This window comes from Oxyura jamaicensis, chromosome 2 (assembly GCF_011077185.1).
Source record: "Oxyura jamaicensis isolate SHBP4307 breed ruddy duck chromosome 2, BPBGC_Ojam_1.0, whole genome shotgun sequence".
Lineage (NCBI taxonomy): Eukaryota > Metazoa > Chordata > Aves > Anseriformes > Anatidae > Oxyura > Oxyura jamaicensis.
In genome coordinates this window covers 1,552,155-1,577,745 of record NC_048894.1, presented here as the reverse complement: position 1 = coordinate 1,577,745, position 25,591 = coordinate 1,552,155, and the positions used below count along the sequence as shown (strand labels likewise).

The 25,591-nt window shown below is 39.3% G+C and overlaps 1 long non-coding RNA gene across 4 annotated transcripts in view; it reads right to left on the bottom strand.

Moving 5' to 3' along the window:
* Nucleotides 1-241: 241 nt before the first annotated feature.
* Nucleotides 242-25,591, bottom strand: part of LOC118161460 — a 29,238-nt gene continuing 3,888 nt past the window's right edge. The window contains exons 3-5 of one of the 4 annotated variants that reach the window (XR_004748039.1): nt 16,413-19,104; nt 3,103-4,159; nt 242-724 (exon numbers count right to left, since the gene is read on the bottom strand). This is a non-coding gene — a long non-coding RNA (uncharacterized LOC118161460). Of the gene's footprint in view, nt 725-1,355; nt 4,160-16,412; nt 19,105-25,591 lie in introns of those variants that run through there. The other 3 variants (XR_004748040.1, XR_004748038.1, XR_004748041.1) reach the window with 3 other exon arrangements.

The following is a 25,591-nucleotide window of genomic DNA, read 5'->3' as shown; positions in this document are numbered from 1 at the left end:
TGGTTTGAATCTCAGGGTGCAGTGACCCAGCCAAATAACTGATTAGCCATCCCAGAGCAAAACAGTATGTAAACTGAGTGCACAACCAGGAGACAAGGACACAAGAACAAAACAAGGGTGTGCTAACACATCATGCTTAGCCCAGCAAAGTGAACCTTGAGTGGGAATACAAATACAGGAGAGAACTCCCACCAGGAAAGAAGTTATTCATTTATGCTGAAAGTCATTATTGGCACAGGAAGAGAGGTTAAAGATTGACCCAGCATAAACTTAGGTTGGAAGTCAGAAGGCAATTTTGAGTGACTGGTGCAGTTTTGTTCCAGTCTAGGTGATATGGAGTCACAAAGTAACTTCCTACATCTAACGCAGGGTTTTGAGAGCATTCGGCTGACATCTGGGAGAGATATAGCCCCTAGCTCTTTGTTTGGATAAGACTTATGGAGATCTATACATCAGAAATAACAGCCATGTTATCTGAATTTGGTTAAGTAATTCTTGTATTTAACCATCAAGCAAAATAAATTTTGGTCAATTTCTGCCACCTGCTTCACATCTTATTTTACTAACATAGATGGAGATTTATTTATCTGACTTTAAGTACATTCTTGATCCCTGCAGAGGAGGGTGCAGAAGAGCCCAGTCTCCAGCTCAGCAGACCCAGATGTAAATCCTTGTCATGTCTCTGGATCTCTTTGTGCCCCTGTCTTTGATCAGTTTTATCTACCTGTGCAGACACAGTAAAGAGAAAGACACAGCTCAGAATTTTCTGAGATATATGAAGCTTTCAAGATGTCATTGAAATAACAAGGCTATCTCCTCTGTTCTAGTGGACCTGGACATGTAACTGGCTTTGAGAATGTCTTCTCTGTTCCCATTTTGACCACATTTTTACTGATAGAGTTGAAAGAGAGAATGCATAAATCCATTTATCTACACACATATGCTACCTGCCCATCAGCCTGTAACAGAGGACTCTTGAGAACACCAATTTGTGATATTAGTGCAGTCTCAGCACTAATTTATATAGCTTTTATTATGAATTTCAATTTTTCCAGACATACAGAAAACTTGGGAACAGCATGCTTCCAGTTCTCTATTGATTATTCCCATCCTTATCTGCTTTACCCTGTCTCTATTGTCCAGGACTAGAAATGCGCCCAAAAAAAAAGGTAGAAAAACCTGATGCATTAAAGGACTTTGTTGCATATCTCTGCAAAAGAACCTGGAATGCATCAAAAAGGTGGTCTTGAGGGATTAGAACCTCCGATGTGGCTGTATACTACAGACAGCTTATACGGCTCATGTTACATCAGAGAAGCCGTGAGGCAAAAACTAAATAAGTGTCAGAATTCATGTTGTCCAAATCAATAGCTGAGTCACCACTCCTCACTTTAGATAGCACCACTGGGATTCAGCTCCAGATTCATGCATCATGATCATGGCTCATTGCTACTGTTTTTATTGTCAGTGGTGGGAAACGAGCTCTTCTAGGTGTGATTTACCTGATTTATGTTATGCTTTATGAATATGTGAGGGGAAAAAAAGAAAGAAAGAAACAAAAGAAACAGAATCAACAACAAAAGAAACTATAGCACCACATCATGTGAAGGGATGGAGTCATGCTGGAATAACTGAGCCAAGTGGTAAACTTACTACTGGGAATGTTTTGCTTGAAAGATTCTCTTTCTCACTAATACACTGAAAAGTTGTCCAGAGTATTGAGAAACTGGAGGAAGGCAAAACTGTTGGTAGTTCTGTGAATTATGAAACCACCACCCACAGGAAATATGAGTTGCATTTTATATTTATTCTGAGAATGGACCATTTTGTGATACTGTGGCTGGTTCTCAGTATTCTTGATGAATTCCTGTCTAGGTTTTCACATTACAGGATGCTCATTAAAATAGCATTTATAGTTCAATTAAGAAAAAAAGTACCTCTATTAATTTTTAAACTACTTTCCACCACCCTCTACCCCTTCCAACAAGATTTTTTAAAAAGCTGCTTTACTGCAAGAACAGTTAAATTTTAGCTGTGAAAGAGAACTGAACTGCAGTTCATCTGGGAAAAGCCAAATGTAAAATAAAATACTGTAGCAATGAATATGTCGCATTCCTTATTAAGGTGTCTGGAATTGGCAGTGCTTCTCCAGGTAGGATTTTGCCAAGAGAGGGTATTTTTAGAGGGGTCTGATCTACTTCCATTCTATTTCTCTGTGCCACACTTTGCTTATTCCAGACAAGTAGATATGCTCATGGCTTCTGAATATTCAGCAACAGTGGCTGGATGTCCATCCTATGCTCTGCAGGACAATTGGTGCTGGTTGCATGAAGATCCATGTGTAGACCAGGTCCAACACACCTTAAATGCAGCAGCCTCTCTGCATGCTTGCTGGATGATGCATATACCCATATTTTTGCACAGGTTTTCAGAGGTGGAACTACAGGGATCCTAGGTGCCCTTTCCAGTGCCATGTGATGAGAACAGGACAGTATGGTTATATATTCACCCCCTTCTTTAAATCAGGTTGCAGCCACACCTACTGATATGAATTATCTACAGCAGTAAAATTTGATTGCGCTGAACTTGAAAAACACACCTTATTTCTTTGTCCAGTGCCAGTAAACGTGGGATTCATTATACCTTCCTTTGAGCAAGCTTAGAAGTTAAACATCCAGTCTAACCATGGCAAGTTCTGAAGTGAACTTTGCATTCATTTCAGTCCAACTAGATGTTTCCAATTAATGTGAAACAGTATTTTCAGGGTCTTCATTTACGACAAAAATAAAAATAAAAATATGCAATCTTTGTTTCATCTGAACCAGATCTGTTTTGGTTTTAGTTTCTTATTTTGCTTTGAAATCAAAACATTAAGCTTTGAACCGCTCTAACTTACAGTATCTCTTAATTCTCTATTCAGCCTTTGTTTACTAGTCATTTTCAAATGTGACCAGCTACCCTGCTTTGTAAGGCACTGCTTTAAAAAGTAAGGTTTCCTACTGCAGAAATATTCAGCTCAGGATCTAATCTTTCCTGTTTTCTCTTTTTGAAATGTCTTGTGTTGCAATCTGTCTACCACAGGATCATTAGAAGTGACATTACCTCATTTCAGTTCCATTCATGTTCCTTGTTCCTGTAATAGCTTGGCTGCTACCAAATGTTGAGAATATTTCTTTATTCACATTGGCAGCAAGCTATATAAGGCAAAACCAATGTTGCATGATGTATACGAGCCTTATTATTGCAGCAGATGGATATTCCAAATATTTTTACATATTCAATGGCTTTGGCTAGAGCAGAAGTTTCTCGTGTTTCTTCTGGAAGATGCCAGGAATTGTGCAGGATCATGAGTTCAGTGTCAGTTTGACAATTTCAGAACAAAAACTTGCACATCACTGGATGGCTTCAGCTCTAGCTTTAGCCTTAGGAGAGTTCATGGTATTTTTCTTCTGGTACACAGGGCAACACTGCAACACTGGCAAGAACCACCTCACACCTCAGCTGAATTGTCATGTTTAGTTTCAGGTTACGCATTTCAAGGAACTTGTGTACAAAGGAGAAAGAAAATTACATGATCAGAGAATCACAGAATGATCTGGATTTGCTCAGCATTCAGAAGAGAAAACTGAAAGTTTTTTGCACCTGTCTTTAAATATTAATTTCCAAAGCACAATCTTGTGGAGAGTTTGACTATTTTTTTCCTTTTCTTGAGCAATTTATATAATTTTTTTTCTTTCCTTGCAGCTTAATATCCTCAAAGTGCATGGACAAATGTGCCTCTTTGAGATTACCTGTCCTGAGTTACCTGTCCAAACCTCTTGCTGCCTTCCCCAGAAAAAATAAAATAAAATAAAAAATCTGCTCAATGGAGTTGGCATCATCTGTGATCCTCCAGTGAGCCAAATACTCAATGAAAAACTGAAACCAGTGAGGTTCCCATTAACCGGAGTATTTGGAGTCCAAATTTTCCACAGACTCTTTACTTTTCTATCTGCCCAGGAGATCCAATTGCCTTTCAGAGGAAGCTTAGATTTCACTGATGCACTTAGGTCTTGACTGTGTTTTCAGATGAGCTCAGGACCTTCACAGGATCCCCTTCTCTCCCTTCTCCATTTCTCTTTCATTTCTCTCTCCATCTTCTCCTCTGAGTAATCTGGCCCTAAAAAAGTAAATTCCCATTCGGTTGAATTCATTGTCATTCTTGCTTTTTAAAGACAAAGTAATTCCTTTAAGCTTATCCAGCAACAAGAAGTCTGTAATTCTCCAATATTTCATTTCCAAGCTTACCAGTATAGAAAGAACGGCACACACAGTCTGGTCAGCAGAGCAGGAATGAAAATGGTTGATGAAGCAAATCCTAGATTATCCTGGAAAAGCCAAGGCATGGTGCTGGGACTGAAACACGATGTGCTGAGCAAATCCTGCCAGGAGAAAATGAATGCAAGATTCGTATGGTCTAATTTTGCAGGGTACTGAGCATGTTTAGCTCTCACTGAAAGCAGTGGGAAAGTAGCTGTAGCTTGACGTCTCGTATGAATGAGGCTGCTACAATTCTCTGCTGACAACAGCTCAGCAAACCCCTGTCATCTTGATTCAGTAGCTACATGCAATTTCCAGCTGGTGTCTCTTCTGAGACATTATTCTGGAGCATGAATGCACTGTGATCAGTCTACTGACTACAGTTTTATGCTTATAAAAACTAGAACAGAACAAGTATAAAAAGGTCTTTATAATATGGGAGCTGTTGATAAAACCTCCACAGACTGCCAGGTTGCACTGGCAGAAAGACCTTCATTGAAGTCAGTGGAGCATTTCCACATGACTCCAGTTAAGCAGATGGTTCTGCTACTGGATCTCCTTTCAAAGATCATTTAATTCTTGGGGAAAAAAAATATCTTCTGGAAGGAAAACTCCAGAATGTGCAACATTTAACTGCAGTCAAAAACAAAAGAGTATGTTACTCTGGACTTCTCAGGCTTTGTCTGGGTTTCTCTGGATTTTAATGTATTTTTGTCTTCGTTTCATTTATATTTGCAAAATTATTTAAGAAACCTTTCCTGTGCTTGCAACTTGCTTTAAATTCTGATGACCCTTGTCTAATTTGTCCTAGCCACAATGGGAAAATTACCTACTGGCCAGGTGTTCATTGACTACCCTGTGGTTTAGGGTTTGTACTAGTAAATCATCTATTTTAAGGTGTTTTTTAACATAAAGTTTGCTTACATTTGCAGATCTCTGTGCCTTCAGCCTAAACGAAACCGTTCTGTGTACATGGAAGAACAAATGAAAGAATCGTTCTATGAATATTTTTAGGGCAATCAGAAAAAATGTATTATCAGTAAACTTCTTGAAATATGTGAAAAGCAATCCTTAGTGAACTAAGCCTAGGGGGAAGAAACACACAGACAACATTGCACTCTTCAGATGAACACCTTGGCGAGCCGATCATTTGCTGTAATGGTACATGGAAAAGAGAAGCACAAGAAAGGGATAAATAGTAGAAAGTTGGTGTATAATAATATAACTGTAGTTGTATTATTAACAAGAATTAGGAGAAAATACGTAATTTTGACTGTGTTAGAATCGTTGTAACTGAACTAAAAATAACTGCTTTTTTCCTTTAACAGGAACATTGAAACACTGAATGGAATGACAAACAGAATAAATTTTCTTTATTTTCCACATCCTCTTGGTAGTCCATGACAAAAGTGATCCCCTAACAAAAGGGCAATAGGACAGCAGGATGAGTAGGGGGGCATCTAATGAAGTCTGGATGGAGCTTGCTAAGATCGTGCTTCACGAAGTGTTTGGGTGTGTGAACAGAGAGCAGCTCAGTGAAGACATCCAGCAAACTCCAGCTGAGCCAGAGTCCTTGTTCTTGCACAGCCTGCCCTCACTGCTACTAGAAAGATTGGAAAACACTTTCTGAGGTGAATTTCACTCCATGCTTTCTTTCTACAGCTTATTTTTACAATTATCCTTCAATTAATGCAATTAGTGTAACAGAGGAGGAGTTGTTTAGATTTGAAATAACACAAGCCCTCCAGATGGTCTTTACTCACTAGTGAACATGACAGAGGAAGTTTCCCTTTCCGTGATGCCAAAATGATGAGATAAACATTTTCTTCTTTGACTTTCTGGATTTTTTTGCCTCAAGGGTGTTGGCATACATTTTAGAGTAGGTTTCCAATAGAAGGATTATGTTGCTGCAATCCCAATGTTTTGGGGTTTGTTGGGGCTGGGAGGAGTGAGGGATGAGGGGCTGGGGAGATGCTAATTAAAAAGATAAAACATGATACATGTGTGCCAAATGCGCCAAGATACTTTATGATCACAGTTGGTCAGAGTGCATGCTTTATGAGCCCACAATGTGCTTGACATTATGCAAGGCGTATCTGCCAGCAGAGAAACTGCTTATTACAACTAACAGATCACAGTTCAGCTTCAGCAGCTGACCTCTATGTTTTGGGCCAAAGGGACTGAAAGCAGCTTCTCTAACAGGCCGATTTTCCCATTAAAATATAATAATGCTGGGGAAGCTTTCCTTGGTGTTTGTGAATGGCAAAGAGCTCGGCACTCCAATGCATCTTTGAGAAAGAAGTTTGAAGCAAGTGTTGATCCAGCAGGGACTTTAAGCAGGGAGGATAATGCTTTAAGTCAAGCAGAAAGCAGGGCTAACAGCCATCATGGAGCAAGGAGTGGAGAGCAGGGATAAGATGACCTTGTGTCCTCAGTCCCCACCACCTCCATCCCACCCTCCAAACTCTCCTCTGCCCCCTGACAGGCAGGTATTGCACTCCTCCACCCTTTAGCTCACACCCAGGACTGTTCATCCTCATACCAAAGGCAAAGGGAGAAGGATGTTTTTCCAGCTTCCTCAGTAAATCTGCACATTTTGAGACCCACTGGGCCCTTGCATTTGTTGCTGTCCTTCTCCATAGAGGGCCTGGAGCTAAGCCCCGTGCAATATGCTCATCCCTCCTGTGGGGTCCCCCAGATATTGCAAAGCCTCCTGCCTCAGGGCTCAGGTGGTCAAGACAGAGTTCTTTCCAAATGAAAAGAAAATATAAAAGAGATGTATTTTTAAAAGTTTTTAAGGAGATTGCCCCAGTCCCCTTAAATGGAGTTCCACTGAACCTTTTTGTTTTTTTCACCCTTGTCTGTACAATCAGAGTAGGAGCACGGAGGAAAGTATTTCAGTTCTGCACGATTAACCTCCATTTAAAGAGAAGAAAAAAAAATCCCTGGGGCATTAGTCATTACCATATTCATGGCAGGAGTTTGCTGGCTGTTAACTGCTTCTAGCCTTTGGGACCTGTAGCTAATAACAGACCATCCATTCATTCATTTCTGATAAGGCAACTGAGCTCTTTCTTTTCCATCCTGCTCAGCAGGGAAGGGGACGCTGTAGGCCATAAACTTCCTAGCATTTCACAAGTACCTCAGGATTTGGAAACTGTCATAATATTGTAACAGCTTTGCAGCTAAGGCAGCCTGGACACTAGTCACAACACTGCAGATGCTGGCCAGACAGAAACACATGCTGATGATCATATCCGTCAAACAACTACTTGTAATATTGCCTGAAATTGCAACCTGCATATATGGTTCTTTGCTTTACGGCTAAGGCAAGTTACAATATGACAGCAAGGAGCTGGAAAACAATCAAATAAATAATAACAATAATAAACAAAATAAAATAAAATAAAACAGACAAAAAAAATGACACTACTGGTGGAAAGCTTAAGTAAAGCTTGCATATCACTTATGGCAGTGCACTGATTATTCTACATGCTTGCTATGCAATTCCCAGGACAGCAGCGGGAGTGATTCTCAGTGAATGTAATCAGAAGTCATAGTCCTAAATGTCTTGTACAACCCTGTCCTTCAACTCATCTCAATAGAATTTGTCATTTAATGTCAGACGCATGACCTGTCTCACAGACCCACAAACTATCACAGACTGACAAGATGAGGTGAGTTTCGTGCTGATGCTACTGGTGGTAGCAACCATTTAGGCATGCCCTCTCAGCTCCCCTGGATGACAGAGGATGAAAATAGCAGTTTTAGTACATGCTATTCTAACTTGGCAGTTGGACTTGTAGATCTTTGTAAGTCACTTCCAACTGAAATATTGTATTGTATTGTACTCTATTCTACTCTACTCTACTCTACTCTACTCTACTCTACTCTACTCTACTCTACTCTACTCTACTCTACTCTGTTCTGTTCTGTTCTATTCTGTTCTGTTTTGTTCTGTTCTCCTCTAATTGTATTGAATTGTAATCCCAGAAGAGTACAGACTGGAAGAAGAACTCATTGAGAGCATCCCTGAGGAGAGAGACTTGGGGGTTCTGGTGGACAAAAGGCTCAACATGAGCCAGCAGTGTGTGCTTGCAGCCCAGAAAACCAACTGCATCTGGGGCTGCATCAACAGAGGAGTGGGAAGTCAATGGAGGTGATTGTCCCCCTCTACTCTGCCCTCTTGAGGCCCCACCTGGAGTGCTGCATCCAGGTCTGGAGCCCCCAGCACAAGAAAGATGTGGAGTCCAGAAGATGCTCAGGGGGCTGGAACACCTCTCCTATGAAGAAAGGCTGAGAGAGCTGGGGATATTCAGCCTGGAGAAGAGAAGGCTCCAGGGAGACATCATTGCAGCCTTTGAGTACTTAAAGGGGGCTTATAAAAAGGATGGAGAAGGACTCTTTACTTGTGTATATAATGCTAGGACGAGAGGGAATGGTCTTAAACTAAAAGAAGATAGATTTAGATCAGACATTACGAAGAATTCTTCACTGTAAGGGTAGTGAGGCACTGGAACAGGTTACCCAGAGAAGCTGTGGATACCCCATCCCTGGAGGTTGGATGAGGCTTTGGGCAACCTGATCTAGTGGGTGGCATCCCTGCCTATGGTAGAGGGGTTGGAACCAGATGAGAAGATCCCTTCAAACCCAAGCCATTCTATGATTCTATGATGCTATGATGCTATGAATTTCGTACATGGAAAGAGCATTGACAAAACCAAACTCAATTCAGTTGATGTATGGTGAAGAACCACTTGAAGTTCAAGTGACCATGTACCTAATGGTTCAGCTAGCCTCCCAGAACATTTACTTCATAGAAGGCGCAACCGTCCTTGGATTTGAGAAGCTCTGACATGTCCCCCAGAAAATGTAACCCCTTAGCTGCCTAGAAGGGTGGCTTATGCACAAAAACAGGAGGGTTGATATCTTTTCCTAAAACAGTGATGAGTTCATTCTTTACCTGTAGTCCAAGCCCATACATTTTGAAATGGCCTCACAGGTGAAGGTTCATTGAAATCCAAACCAAGACATACAGGTCTGTGTGCTCTCCTTCCTTCGAACTCAATGAACTAAGGTGGATGGAAAAACAGTTGTTGTTTTTTTTTTTTAAATCAGCTTTCAGTGTTTGGCTTCCACAGGGTTACCCTACGGTGATATGGGAGTGGGGTGAAAAGGGACAAGGGTTGCTGCTATAAAGTCACATGCTATCTCCTCATCTCTCCATCTCTGCTAATTACTTTTTCATAAAGTTGAACTTCAAAGGAGAATCATGTTTGAAGGTCTAAACCAGGCCTGCTCTTTGGTATGCAGTGCCCTTTCTAGTGGCTAAAAGTGGTCTCTGCTTTCATCTCTTTTTAACAGTCTCTGCTGAGTTTTTAAACACGTCATTTTCTGAGGTTTCTTTCTTGTCCACAAGGGGAGGCAGATTGGACTAGCTGAGCCAGCACTCTCACTCCTGGAGCACAGTTCTGGTGACGGAAATTTGGTGTCTACTGCTATTTGAAGTCCCCTTAAATCTCATCTTGAGAAAATATCTCTGATAATAACAAAACAGGATCCATCTAAAGGAAAGAAAATTCCATCTAAAGCATCCATAGAAGATCTTCTACATCATTTCCAAAAGACTGAAAATCACTATTATTTTATTCTTCTTAACGTCCTTATGCAAAAAGCCTGTCAAGAGACTCTGGAGCTATGTCTCCTACAATACAGCTTGTTTACTCAGATTATCAGCTCATGTTAGCCAAGACTTTTTTTTTCTTTTTTTTTCTTTTTTTTTTTTTTCCCATAAGATATCAAATCCTGTTTCCTACAAAATTAGGTTAGAAGGGACCCTCAGAGATCTCATGGTCATCACTAAATGAAGGCCAAGTCTGTTAAACCATTCCCACTGTTTCTATCTCTCTGTTACTAAAAGCCTCCAGGGACAGGAGCTATGTACTCCTCTCCAGATGATCATTTTTTTTCATTTCATTATCTTTTTGTTAGAAACCTTTCCTGGTCTTGAATCCAAATCACTTTTATTTCAGCTGAAGTCTTTGGTCCTTTGTTTATGTTGCGAAATGTGGTGCTGGGATAATTTCAAACATATAATTCAAATATTTGTGTCACCCTCTATCTGCAAACAAAAATGAGACTCACAGAAAGCTTGCTCTGGCCAAAAATGTTCATATTTTGATATGAAAGCCATCATATCGATACTACACTGCAGGAAAAAAATAAATAAATAAATAAATAAATAAAATTAAAAAATCAGCTTAATGACCTTAGGAGTTCTAAGGATAATCTGTTGATATATATATAGCATGTTAAATTATACCACCTAAATTTTTTATATCTGCCTTATATAGGCAGTAAGCACTCATTTATCTTTAAGGTAAGTTTCCAGATAAGATAAAACTGGTTTGGAATACACTCCAGGCTCTTGTTCCCTTCCCTCCCCTTCCTTTCCCTTCTCTTCCCTTCTCCTTCTTTTAAAAAAACAGACTTCATTATTAAACTAATTTCCTGGGAAAAAAAAAAAAAAAAAAAAAAAAAAAAAAACATAAAATTTATGTCTTTTAGTTTGTTTCTCATTTGTTGGCAGGTTCTTTCCTTAATAATGTTGCAAACTCCCTGCCAATTTCAACTGAAAGGGGGCTGGGAGTCTCAGAAATACTGAGGTTCTTCACAGTTCATGACAATCAGTAGCTGAGCAGAGGAAAATGTATGAATCAGTGCCCACAGCAAGATGGATGGGTTGAATTCATTCATTATGCATACGTTTAGTAGTAAAACATCTAGTTGATCAGTACGTAGGTACTGCCTCACCAGCTCTTACAGTCAAGCCATTCAGCATGGAAATAACTTGGACTAACCCACCACTGACTAACTCTTTCCTAATGGAAGTGTCATGGAAGATTGGGAGGAATGTTCAAACACAAATTCTTAAGAAAGCAGCTTTGTTTTATCCTCTGAAATGCCTGTTTTACCTATGAAGTAACTTGGATGTTAACAACCAGTTTATCTCCGTGTTGTGGGTTAATCCCAGAAGCCAGTTAAGCACAACGGCTGCTCACTCACTTTGCCCCCTCCCTCCATCCTAATGGGACTGGGGGGAAAGAGTAAAAGCAAGAAAACGAGTTAAATGTTTTTATAAAATAAATGAACAAGTGGAAAAAGAGAGAAAGAAAATAAAATAAGTGATGCAAAGGTTGTAACTCATTACCTCCCATGGGTAGACTGATGGCCAGCCAGTTCCCAAGCAAAATGATGGCTAACCTCCCTAACCCTCCCTCCTCTCTGTTTTGGTGCTGAGCAAGATGGCATGGAATAACATTTTGGTTAGTTTGGGTCGTCTGCTTGGTTGTGTCCCCTCCCAGCTTCTTCCACGCTCCCAGTCTATTTACTGGCAGGGGTCAGAGTGCAGAACAGGCAAGACCTTGATGATGTGCAAACACTAGCAATATTTTAGCTATTTTAGTGTGTTATCAGCATTATTTTGGTGACAAATCTAAAACACAGCACCATACAGGCTGGTATGAAGAAAAATAACTCCATTCCAGTTAGACTCGGTGCATTTCCTTACCAGTAGTCATCAAAAAGTTAAATGTGTTCCAATAGAATTACATCCTCCAGCAATGAAGAAGGATGTCAGCACTTTCAGAAGGCAAATTTCCCCATATCAAAGTAAGTGCATAAGATGCTGGGGATGAAATGCAGTCTAATATATCTACCAGCTGTTGAAGAAGCTTGCGTGGCTAGATGCTCACCTTGTCTGCAGCTAAAGTTAGATAAATCATTTGCCTAAAGCCGATAAAAATTCTAAAGAAAGTCATTTAGCAGAGAAAAAATAATCCCCAAATTAACCTCTCCCTCAACCTTGATTACCTTGTATTTACCTTCCAATCATGCAATGGTGACTCCTGTGCGTTCTTCCTACCCTCAAACAATTGACACATAAATAATCGAATTAGAGAATAACTCTGACTTTATACAAGTGATACCAAATCCTGCAGCTCCCACTGCTTTATCCTCTCAGAGGGCATGGAATGGAAGGTTTTCTTTGCCTGGTGACTTGATGTTCATGGTGAGGAGGATGAGATGTCCAGACACACACACAAAAGTCTCTTTTTCAGTGTAACACAGATTCTTTGTTTGCTCTTTGGTTGAAATTTTCCACTGAGCATTATGCAAATACTTGTACTTGTGTGTGCAACACAAGCACTAACTTTCTCTGTAGGTTGAAAAACACTTAGATTCTATCAGCAAAGATGTATTTCTTGGGCTTCCCATTCTGTTGAAGCATAAATTGCACCACTGCCAAAGAGGTGGTCTCACCCTCCTTCTGCTCACCTGGCTGCTCATTCCTGACCCTCCATGCCATGGCAAGTAATGCCACACACATTTCTGAGACCAACATATACACTGCTTCGGGAAGCCTCTTGGGTTAAAATAAGCCCAAGAGAATGTAATTACTTTTATTCTGTATCAGCTTTCCATCCTGGTTCAACACAAGTGCAATGGCTTGGCCAAAATGTTGGAACAGAAGGGCTTAGAGGGAAGTGTGAGTGTGAGTTCATCTCTGCTGGTAACAGGCAGCCAATACTGATTTCAAAACTATTGCAGAAAGCATTTCTTCATGGCAAGAGTGGTTTGAGATTGGAACAGGCTGTCCAGGAGTGTGGTAGAGCTGCCATCCCTGAAGGTATCCAAGAGATGTGTGGATGTGGTCCTTAGGGATATGGTTTGGTGACGGAATTTGTCACCATTTGTGATGGTTTGACTTGATTTTTTGGGTCTTTTCCAACTTAAACGATTGTATGAATGCTTAGCATATAGGGACTTTAAGTAAATTGAGATTATGTCTATGAAGGCATTAATAATTCAGCTGCAATAGGCTGTCCACAGTGCTTGTATGAGTGATTTGGCTGTCCAACAGTGCTTATATAGTGACTAACATGTAAAAAGAGATTGTACTGTGGCAAGAAGTCATTCTAAGGCAAACACGGCTTCCTTTTTGTGTGTGGCATACTGCTCAAATCTTTTTAGTATTAATCTGCAAATAGGAGCCAAAGGAGCATCAGTCCAAGCCTGATAGTCCCACCTGAAGGCAGACAACTGTGCTGGGTGAAACAAAACATCTGGAGCTGTTCACTCTTTGATGTAGGGGGAAAAAAAAAAAAAAAAAAAAAAAAGGAATCCAGATAACTGACTTAAACTCGGCACCCTACTTGCACAGAGCTAAAATTCATTGACAACCTTATTTTAAGTCATCAGGCAAGGATTTAAAGGGTTTGGGATCACTTCCCAGCCCTATAACAGTCTGTTTTTATGACCCCCATCAAGTCACTTAATTTCTCCATGACTCTGCTCACCATCTGTGAGCAAGACATTTTTTTGCCTGACTCATTTGCTAAGAAGCTAAACTCTTGGAGTAGGAGCCATAAATCTTACTATAACTGCAGTGTTGAGAAAAACACATTGTTCTCGGTGAGGTGCTGTTGTAACATAGTTCTCAGCTTTGTTAGAGCTTTCTTTAGCCTGAATGAATTTACTAGCAGGGTGTCAACAGCAAACCTGGTCATATCATACACTTTCTTCCCAGCCCCTACTGTTGTTATTTCCTATGTAAGCTTCAAGAAAGTAAAATATAAATAAATAAGTAAATAGAGATCAGTGTCAAGAAATTCGGATATAGTCCAGAAAACTGTTTCTTTCCCTTTTACCTCTTTCTTTTACTTTTCTCTCCCCTTTCCCTTCCTTCTCTTCCCTCTTACAACAATCTCCTTGTCAAGGAACCCTTCTACATTTGAGTTTTCTCAAGAGTCTTCCAATAACATTTGCTCATAACTTCCCTCTGGGTGACCTTGTGTTGCTGAAATCAACATTGCGAAAGTTGGTAACCGCTAACAAAAAATACTAAAAATGTGCATAAGCAAATTTTACTATAAGACTGGGATTTGGGGGTTCTTTTGTTTTGTTTGTTTGTTTGTTTTTAATAACATGTTTCTAAACATGGATTTGTCCACTCACACTCAGCAGACCATAATATAATGGCGTAATTACAGTTTACTCATCCTACATAATAAATGAATCTTATTCAACTTTGGGACAGATGTAGAGAAACAATTTCTTCTTTAAAAGAACGAAAAGAAAAGCCGTTCTATGGACATCAGAACTTACAACCTTTTGTTTCCTGCAGTTCCATCCTTACTGTTTCTTTGGTGAGGATTTCACTCTGCAACCTCTCCGTGGGAGTGGTTCTTTTCTGAAATTTTTCCTCTCCGCAGAGCAATGTATTTCAGCAAAGCTTGCAGTAATGTGGTATTTACAGAACTTTCACCCTTCTGTTAAATTTATTTAAAATTGAGCAACAGGTTCAAAAGTTACTGACACAGCGAGTGAGAGCCCTGACAGACAGATAGACAATGACAGGGGCAAAACAAATCTGTGCTAAAATTAAGTATAATATTATAAAATAACCATAATCACCTTGATTAATCTGATGTGGAAGGATGGAACTAAATATGATCAATACATATTTTTTCTTGCATTCATTAATGATCTAAGGAATTGTCCCTTACTACTGCAAAATAGCAATATTTACCACAGCTTCCATAATTTCTTGTATTCATCAGCAAAGTAATGGCCGTAGAAGTCTTTCATCAGTGTATAAAGGTCCCTATTATCATTGGGTTTCACCTATGGTACCTACTGTTTTATAGCAGCATCTCACAAAAGTAAAATACAACTAGAAGTGCACAGCTTCCAAGACCGAATGCTGCATTTTGCTGAGATAGTGAAATGCAATACCAGCTGCTAGATAGAAAACAGACATGCCAGGATTTGTATCACTTCACGTTAGCTATCTAGAAATTGCATATCTACTCTAAAGCAGTCATCCAGGCTCCCTCTAGAGTCCACGGTGAGAGATCAGCTTCTCTAGAGAGCAGTTCAGCACCGAGTAGGGTAGGTCTCTGTGGTGAACAAATCCCAGGTGCAATACCTAAAAAACTGGTTAAGACTAGATGACAGTCAGAAATGATTAAATTGAAGTGATTTAAATCCTGCTTACTACAAGAGAAGTCAGTAAAGCCCAATATAACAGATGTGAAATATTGTGAAATCTAAGGTCAAGGAATCAATGATCTGGCCAATCTATATTACCCAGCCTGTTGGACCCTTATTCAGGCAAGGGGAAAGAAATGGCACAACTACTTTGCGTACCCAAGTAGTCAATCCAAATATGACATTCAGCAATGAAACTAGAGCATTTTCTGAACGCAGACCAGTGCCCTTGTCACAAAGGGGCCCATCCCTAGAAAATTAGAAGTCAGAAGGAGATTCCTCTAAAATCATACAGCAACAGGAGCTAAACTGATTTATATAAAGAGTAGGTTAAGAGTGGCATCAGGGTAGCATGCTTGCCTTAGTCAATCCTGCCAGTGAGTTTCATCTTTAAATAATGAATCGCATTTATGACATGAATACAGGTGTTCCTCTCAGGTAGGGTACAGAGAATGCCATGCTAGGTATTCAGGAACCATAATCTACCCAGAGTCTCCAGAAGCAGAAACCCTCTCTGATGAGTTTTGAGAAAATAAAGGCCTCATTGTCCACTATCACATAACAGCCTCAGCTTTGAGGAGGATGGATGATGTCCACAGGTTAACTCACTGGGTAACAAAGGACAAAATAGGCATTATGCTGGGAAGTTCAACACAAATATTACAGAATAGTGGGGCTTCGCTTGTTTATTTGGCTTTGATAGGGTTTTCTAATACGTAGTCATAGCTTTATGAAACTGGGCTAAAAATTAGATTAAATTAAAAGTGGCTTATAAAACAAAACAGACTTCAGGGGAAGTGACACATGGCATTCATTGAACTGAACATTGGTTGTCTAAAACGTAAGTTTCTCCTCTCTGCAGATGATTCAGACTACCTCAAAGGTTTCTCAAAAGAATGGTGCCTCACCAAGTCACCTTCTGGAAATGCCTGCCTCTCTCCACTGACCCTAGAGGGAGCCTAGAACACTCACTTCAGGCACGTAACCATAGGTTACATAGCCTAATCTTTGTGTTTGAGTAGTACCACATCAGTGAAAAAAAGTCCAAAAAGACTACTCACCTTGTTGCCTTTAATGCTATTAACCAACATAATGTCTTCTCTTCCACTTCTGGGAATGCTGTGGCTGTCTCAGACCTGATCAGAGTCTTTTCAAAAGGTTTCCACTTGTGGCTGATTCCATGTGAAGAAATTACCCTATGCAAGGCCTATACCCTCACTTTTGGATGTCTGAAGCTTTGGCTGAATCTCATCTCTAATTTTAGCTGTCTTAATATGCAAGCTGAATCTCACCTGTAACAGCTGTCCTACAGGAAGTCTCACAGAGAGGGATTTTCTTGGGTTTGGGGTTTAATGTCATTCAAATCTTAAACAAGGGGCTTAAGATCTTGGCTACCCTTTGTGTCCTAGGAAGATAAATGCACTATCCCTTTCTGCAGGCAAAGACTTGGGTAAACTGCTGCCAGACTCATTCAGTAGGTTGGTGGCAAATCTCTGCAGTCTCTGACCATAACTAAAACCAATATAAAAGAGGTTTATTTACATTTTAATCCAGGTCCCTCTTATTTCAGGAAAATCTGTTACATAACACCTAAGGAAATGCATGCTGCTTTGTATTCAAGTAACTTAGTGTCTGTCCCCACTATTCCTGAAAAAATTCATTTGGGATTCACTCCCCTGGGACGGGCAGAGACCATCTTTCTTATTGCAGCTGGAGCATAACCAGGGCCAATTTACACTTAGTGACAAAACTCTTCTCTAGTTTGCACAGCACTTTTTCTTCCCCACCCCTCACCCACTCCCGGTGTCTCATCTCACACCCACAAAGGTTTATGGTCTGGCTGAGATGTTCTGCTTGACAGCCGCAGTTCCTGTACTCACCAGCTCAAACGAGACCTTGGGGCTGCCTCCTTGGATGCACTTGTGCGTGCCAGTGGACTCTACCCTCATGAAGGCAATGAAATGCAGATTTTCAGCAAACAGCACTTGGGCAACTGTCTTAGTGAATTGCTAGACACTGATTCACCTCTTCTGGAAATGGATTAGTTCCAACCAGTTGAATATCTCCAGGCAAAGCTCAGTTAAAAATTGCTGACATCTCACAGAAATGTTGGACCAACTTTCTATTTCAAGACTTCTGTCTATGTAGCATATCCCCAACCCCCACAGCCTGCTTTCTGTTTTTTTCTTTTTTTTTTTTCTTTTTTTTTTTTTTTCTTTTCCAAGGCTATTTGTTGGGAGCAAGGATCTTGATGTTTATCCTTTTTCTGAAATCATAAATTCCTTCCTTTATTAGCTCACTAGAAACTCTCTTGGAGTTAATGAGTATACAGTGTCTTCGACTGGAGTCTGAACAGCAGCAGGGGATGGATAGGAAAAAAAAAAAAAAAAAAAAAAAAAAAAAAGGATCAATTTCACCTAACTTTAGCCATGTGAAATTGAGTTGTCTAATTTAAAGTAAACCTCTAGGCTTCCTCTAGAGTCATTCAAGAAAGAAGACTATATTGGCTTTCAATCCCACATAAAGATAAGCATCTGAGATATCCTAGAAATGTATCTTTAAATGGCTGAAATTAAGAAGATGAATATTGTTGTCATGTTGGACAATTATTATATTATTTACTGTACTCCAGGAAGTCTCCTAACTCTCAGCTAATGATCTGTTTCTCTCTGAGAGTTGCACTTGCAGCAATCAGCTCTCCCTTTTCCCTTTTTGGATATTTTTCTCTCACATTTCTGGCATAGTGTTATTAGGTTATTCACTATTCCCTTTTCCCTACTGCCACTGTTTGGCACAGAGGATGCTTTGTTTGTCTTCATTATCTTCTTGCCACTGCATGTGCATGACTGCATACAAATGCATGCTCATGTGCACATGAGGTCTAGACACGTGCTTGTGGAATCTATACATGCTTCAATTTATCACTTTACTTGGAAAAGGAGGAGGGGAAGAGAAGAAATCCCAGAGAAGTATGTTCCTTGTGCCAGTCTTCAAAACCAACCTCAATCATTTCCATTTAAAACTTTCCACTGGAAAAAAAAATAAAAAATAAAAAAATAAAAATCAGATGCAATGAACAAAGTAATAAATGCAACTGCACAGCACATGGGGCAATGACACTGCTCTTGCACAAGAAGACTCTGATATTTCGATGTTTGTTTTCCTCTCAAACTGGAACAAAGTCAAAATATTTAAACTTTCCTGGAGGGAAACATTTCAGTTTAGAAAGGTCAACTTTTCATCTCAATACACGAGATTGACATCAACAGAAGACTGATGAAATGCATCCCTTTCATTTACCCATTGAATCGAGCTACTGCCACATGGAAGATGTTGCTTTGAGTCCCTCTTTCTGCCATGATCCCTGTGGACGCGGTTCTTTGGCAGGGCTTTTTCTCCAATGATGCGTAGCATTTTTTGTTTTCCTTTCTTTGCTGCCCGAAATGGCCTGAGTTCAGACAATAGGATTGGTCTGCCAATACAGTTCAGAATTTTCTGTGACTCCGTGTTTATAATAATGGGATACAGCACTGGCTTCTGTAACTCTGATCATCTAGACCCCTCCACTACAAACAGCTGCCATCTCACTGGAGGACCAATATTCCAGTACTGGAGGGATTCAGCACTTTGAACAGGGATCATTGCAATTGCAGTGCCTCAAGGGATCTGCTCTCCAGACAGCCAGGGGTCTCCCTTAAATCCAGTGTCCAATCTTCCAGCTCTGCGTGGATATATTGGATAGCACAAAGTTATCTCAAAAAACACTAAATGCCTACATTTCGAAAGGTGAATCCTGCTCCTGGTGTGAATGGCCACTGTTTAAGATAAGAAATGAACCAGACCTGTTCTAGACAAGTAGAGAGAGAATTTGATTCAGAGGTGACAGAAAGCAATGTCTAATCTGTAATTATGCGACTCTGTTGTGGTCAGTTCCCTTCCTCACCATGCTTCAACAGAATAGGCCATTTGTCTCTTTGTAGACTCAGATAGCCAGGAACTCCATTTTTCTCCTCCCGGCAGAGCAAAGCGCAAAAATCCTTCTTTTCTTGGCTGCTCTGGAATTAATAAGCATTGATTCATTTCCATTTATTGGGAGATAAGATTTTAACTAGTTGGCTTACTAAGTCCTGTTTCCTGTGACACCTGCAGTTTGTTTCAGTTCCCACTTCAATTCTTTCACCTACTTTCTGATACATGAATTAATCACATCCTGGAAAAGTGAAACCAGAAGATTTTACACTGCTTAGATCACTAGATCCAGACCAGGAACCATCCGGGATACTGCAAACAGCTTTTAATGGACTGGTTCAGCCTCCAGCCAGAGCTGGCCATCCTGGTTCTTCCACAGACCCTCTCAGACGTGGTAAAATGTCACCAACAGGACGTCCTGCCACCACAGAGGTGCTGAAGAAGATTAAACATTTTAAATAGCCTTCACTTCAGTGAAGCAAGACTGAGGAACTTTAATGACTTGCTCAAGTTCTGGGACAGGAAAAAGGATGACTTCCCCATCTAAGCCCCCCAAAAAAGATAAAGAAACAAAATAAGAAAGAAATTGACCAAGCGAAAGCCCTACAGAGAGAGGGGGAAAATGTAATGGAAATGTTCTATTACTCTAGTTGAACAGTTACTTCTTAATTAAATTTCTAATCCGACACTCGGAGGAACCAGTCTATGTATAAATTGTATGACTGGCCACAGACAAGGTTCCCTGCCTGCAGTCCAGCATCACTGAATCATAGAAAAACTGATGAAAAAGGGACCTAAGGACATCATCTGGTCATGCCCCTACCTTGAGATTAATCCTGCCTCAGCTATTCCCAACACATTTATTTATTTTTTTCTGCATACCATCCAAAACTGAGAATACTACTTTGCCCCTAGGCAGCAGAGGACAAGTTTCCACCAGCTGAGAATCTGGAAGATCGTCTCCCAGCTCGGATCACAAAGAGAAAACTGGAGATGAGAGAAAAAGAATGAATACTCAGTCACCAGCATGCTCTCATAACAAGAGTCTGATCCTTCCAATACAAGACTTTAGTCTTTTCACAGTCCTTCACATCAAGAAATAATCCAGAAAAACACACTGCCAAAGGCATCTCTGTGAGAACTGCTTCAATCCAAAGAGTTCGTCTCAAAAGGAGCTAGGACTTCATTGCTTCTGACTACACCAACGTTGAAAGAGCAAGGATCCTCGATTGGGAAATTTTACTATCAAAAGAAATGTCATTTGCCGCTCACTTCTGCTAAACAAGCTTTATTTATAACTAAGAAAAGGTTTTAAATAGAGATGCGGGAAAATGTTCCTAAATTGAAAATACCTAAAATCCTGGCAACAAATAAATGTTCCAAAGTCTGGTGTATTTCTTTTTTTTTCTTTCTTTTTTTTTTTTCCATTCTGCTCCCTTATTCTTATGCTTGGCTGAGTAGCATTGTTGAAACGTGCAAGAGCCAACTTCCACAATTTCCTCAAGAAGCAAAGAAAAAAAAAAAAAAAAAAAAAAAAAAAAAGGAAGAAAAAAGGTTTATGGGGTGTAACCATACTGTATTTTGGAGTATTTTATAGAATGTCTTTAGGAACACTGTCTGTGGAAGTGTAGAGCAAGCTAAAGGGGCATGAGGCTGACTCCCAGTACAATATAAAGAAAGTATGTTTAAGAGATATCCTACTCCACAGATCAAAGGTGTAAAAATAGTATCAAGTTTGAACGAAATATTTTCCAAAAAGAAATGATTTCATACACATTTTTTTTTTTTCTGTTTCTCATTAATTATTTTGTAACTTTTCTATTTCCACTAAATGGAAGTAGAAAGTTTCCACAACTTTCTTATCAAAGCCTATTTTCGTCATGCCAAAACGTTCAGGAATTGTTCTGCAACCGGAGTGATTTTTAGTAAAAGCTTTTAAAAGTAACAACAAATTTTAAACCAAGAACTCTGGGAACAATAGAAAATACCAAAGTAACATTTGCAGGATAGCACATTTGTCAACAAAATAATTTATTGTAAAATCTTACCTTTCTAACTGATTACTAATTATTCTAACTAATTACTTCTTATATTCACGAAAGGTGATGTATCATCTGATCCTCTTAAGGCTTAGATTACTATGGGTACATGATTGGTGTTTGTTTAGAACATTTCTGATAAAATGTTTGAAATTTCTTTATTAAAAACAATATTGTCTTTTTGAAATGGAAGAAATTGGTGCAAATGCATCAGTTTGGAGAAGGCGCTGCTGGATGGTGAGGACGTTTTGTTTAGAATCGGTGACCTGAACTCCTGACATAACCAGTTAAGGTACCCATGAGATGTTCAGGTTCAAATCCTTATATTAAAAGAAAAAGAAAGAAAAGGGAAAAAAAAAAAGAAAAGAAAAGAAAAGAAAAGAAAAGAAAAGAAAAGAAAAGAAAAAGAAAAAGGAAAAGAAAAACAAAAACAAAAACCAAAAAAAAAAAAGAAAAGAAAAAGGAAAAGAAAAATGAAAAGGAAAAGAAAAAGAAAAAGAAAAAGGAAAAGAAAAAAAAAAGAAAAAGAAAAAGAAAAAGAAAAAAGAAAAAGAAAAAGGAAAATAAAAAAAAAAGAAAAAGAAAAAAAAAGGAAAAAAAAAGAGAAAAGAAACAACCAACAAAAACAACAACAAACAGCCTGAGCATATAGTTTTCTCTAGGCTGTCTTTTATTATGGGGAATAGGGTCTTCCTTGACTTTTACCAAGAAATGTGACTCATTTTAGGTTCTGCACACAGGAAGAAAAGCACATGCAAAGACACACATTCAAGTATTTCCACTGCAGCTTTACAGGGCATCTAACTCTCATGGGAATCGACTCAGAAGCTTGGCTTAATAACGTAGATGGCTGAAAAGCTCATACATCCCTCTGCCTACTGTTGCAACGTATTTTGCCCAGCTTTTGTGTAAGAGACACTAACCAGTCCCCTGTTCAGTTTCCTTGTTTAGCAGAGTCATGAATGCTGTCAGAAGGACTCCTCAGGCAAAAATGGAAAAGCTACAAATGCAATAAAATAGTGCATTGGCATGGATGGGGATAGGGGAGTGTTGGAGGCTGTTTGTTACTTAGAACTTACTTTTACTAACCCCAGCTTGAAACAATAGGAACAACTGAAAGACACAAAAGGCAAATAAAATAAGCCGCTCTCTCATTAGCAGAAGGAAACAGCCCAGAAAGCTGTCCAGCAGATGCTTTCCAAACCACTTGTAGTCCTGAAGAGATCAAAAAGGAGCGTGCAATTTCTCTTTTGGAAAATCCTACCCTGGTGACAGGTGTGTGCACTTGCACAAAGCCAGAAAATAAATAATTTTTAAAAAGTCTTTTTTTTTTCAGTTAAAATATTAATGATCTAGCAATGATTTGGGAATGGTTAGATTTATTTTCGCTAAAGGAGCCTAATGCATATTTTATCCATCAGATCACTCTCCTTTCCAACTAGCAGACAATAAGAGTATATCAGATGAATGATGTCTCTAACTTTGAAGCCTGGGCAGAAATCTGATTGAAAAAATATGAAGGAAACACTGCAGTAAATGCTAGGCAATCAGAAATTCAAGAGGGATGGGTCGGTTTTGGCTGGAGATATAGCTTCATCAAAACTGATTATGCAGACATGCTTCTAGTCGGTGGAAACCTGAAAAACCAGGTTTCTGTTCCTGGTCCACACCACCAATTCACCTGCTTCTGGGTAAACTGGCTCCCTGCTTCTTGGCACCTTCCTTTGCCTAATGGCAAAACAAGACACCACAAGGGCCGGTTCCCCAGCTGTGATGTGCCTCATTCAGCAGAAAGCTTCAGAACATCTGGGCATCTATTAATTAATTGGCTGAGCACCACTACAATTCAGTAAATAACCTTTTCAAGAGTGATTGTAATAAGAAAGTTTGAGTTTTACTTTTGTAAAAGAAAAAGAAGGAAGGAAGGAAGGAAGGAAGGAAGGAAGGAAGGAAGGAAGGAAGGAAGGAAGGAAGGAAGGAAGGAAGGAAGGAAGGAAGGAAGGAAGGAAGGAAGGAAGGAAGGAAGAAAGAAAGAAAGAAAGAAAGAAAGAAAGAAAGAAAGAAAGAAAGAAAGAAAGAAAGAAAGAAAGAAAGAAAGAAAGAAAGAAAGAAAGAAAGAAAGAAAGAAAGAAAGAAAAGATCATAAATTTAAACTCTGAGTAAGATTCTTCTGCCTTAAGTTGGGTGTCTAAAAGACAGATGAAAAACGCTGAGCCAGTAACCCAAGGCTATCTTTAAAGTCAGGGGAGAGAAATGGGCACCTGCAGAGCACAATGTTTTCCACCTAAAGTTTGGTGGCCAAGATGGGTGAGATGAATCACCTCTGGACACTCCTCTTTATCTGCCTCAGGATGACCGGCTCAGAGTCAGACACCCGATGTCCATCTAGCAGAGGGAAAATTAATACTAGTTTGCTTATGATGGGATCATACGAGACAGTGCCAAATGCTGTGTCAGAACCAAGACACAACACAGTCTCCTCTTCCTCCCTGCTCCCATTATACTGTCAAAACTGAAAGTACATTGGTTTGATGGGATTTCTTCTTGACAGATCCATAGTGGTTGTTTTCCATCACCACAGAAGTACTTAAGTGCTTATGAATTTCTGATTAATTCATTCCGGTATCTTCCAAAGTTGAGCAACTCCATCTGCCCCTTCCTTGACCACCCTGTCTGCCTCTGCATGAAGACGAGCCATATCTCTGCCTTCCTCCAGCCCCCTGGGGTTTCCCTTCCCTCCCTAATAAGCTCTCAGAGCTGCAATCACGTACGGTACATAGACTGCTCCGGCTAATTCTTCAGCGTTCACCGGGCAACTGTACCATGGGCAGCTGGACTGAACATATCTAACCTATTGAGCAATTGCTTACTTGTCTCTCTTCTTACCTTATCCCCTCCTCCACTCCTCTAGAAAAAAAAATATATATATATATATTTATAGAAAAGCATGGGCTTTTTATGCAAATCATTAATAATGATTTTATTCTTCTAGATTCTCATGTTAATGGAGTAATAAGCTTATCCTTACTTATTATTTTCTTATTTCTTAAGTAGAATTTCTTTAAAAATATAATATAAACTTGTATATAAAAATAACATAATAATTATATAATTTAATAATTATAAATTACAATAATTTATTATATATTATATATAGATAATTATTGCGTAACAATTATCTATATATAATATATATTATAAACAATATACATAACATATAAAAACTTTTATATTTATATATTATGTTTTTTCTTTTTTAGGGGGAGGTGGATGGGACCATATAAGTTCTAATTCACTTTTCAGCTCTAGCTTTCCCATTTGTATCCTAAAATATTTGCATAACTCAATTACATCCGATCATGTACCTTTGTTCTCACTTGGAGCATGTCTGGAGACGATCTAATTCCCACACAAACAAGTTTCAAAGGAGAATATTTCAGCTACAGACACAAACTTTTTAATGCATCACAGAACTTCGTTCATTGTCTTCAAACTGCCTCACATGATAGCTGCTGCCAGAGATTTGTAGACCTGTAAAAGAATCTACAAGCAGCATGGCAGATTCTGCACTGTACTTAAAACGGACTTTTGCTCACGAAGTCCACATCCAGATGATTTAATGAAACAGACGAGTGCAATAACAGATTTATATTACATTGGTATTTCATGATCCTGGCAGTCATTCACTAGGTATAATAGAAAAAGGCAGACAGAAGTTCACTCATTAAATTGTATTCTCTACCGCACAAGATCAAATCAGCTGGCATTCTCCCCAGCTTAAAGATTTTGAGCTGAGGCACAGGAATTTCAATTGTCTATCTGTAGTGCCTCTTTTCTGCTGTGAATGTCCTTCTCTGAGTCCACCATGTGGTCCTGGAGAAGTCAGCTGCTAAACCTCGTAACTGAGGAGGAATCCGCGCCTGTCTCCCAGTCTTGCAAATGGGCTAAATAAATAAATAATAATATAAATAAATAAAATTAACTTCTCTCATCTTTGAAATCTCTTAAGTTTTCTCTGGCTCTCCTATAGGAAATTTCTGGTTTGCCTGGGTGTTTCTGTGAAACAGGCACTATGCTCAGGTTGAGCTTGGACATGTGTCAGTCTGGTCCCAAGAGCACTCAGAGCAACTCTAACCTCCACCAAGCCGTATGGCAAGTCCTGGGTCCCCAGGATTAAAATAATAAAATAAAATAAAATAAAATAAAATAAAATAAAATAAAATAAAATAAAA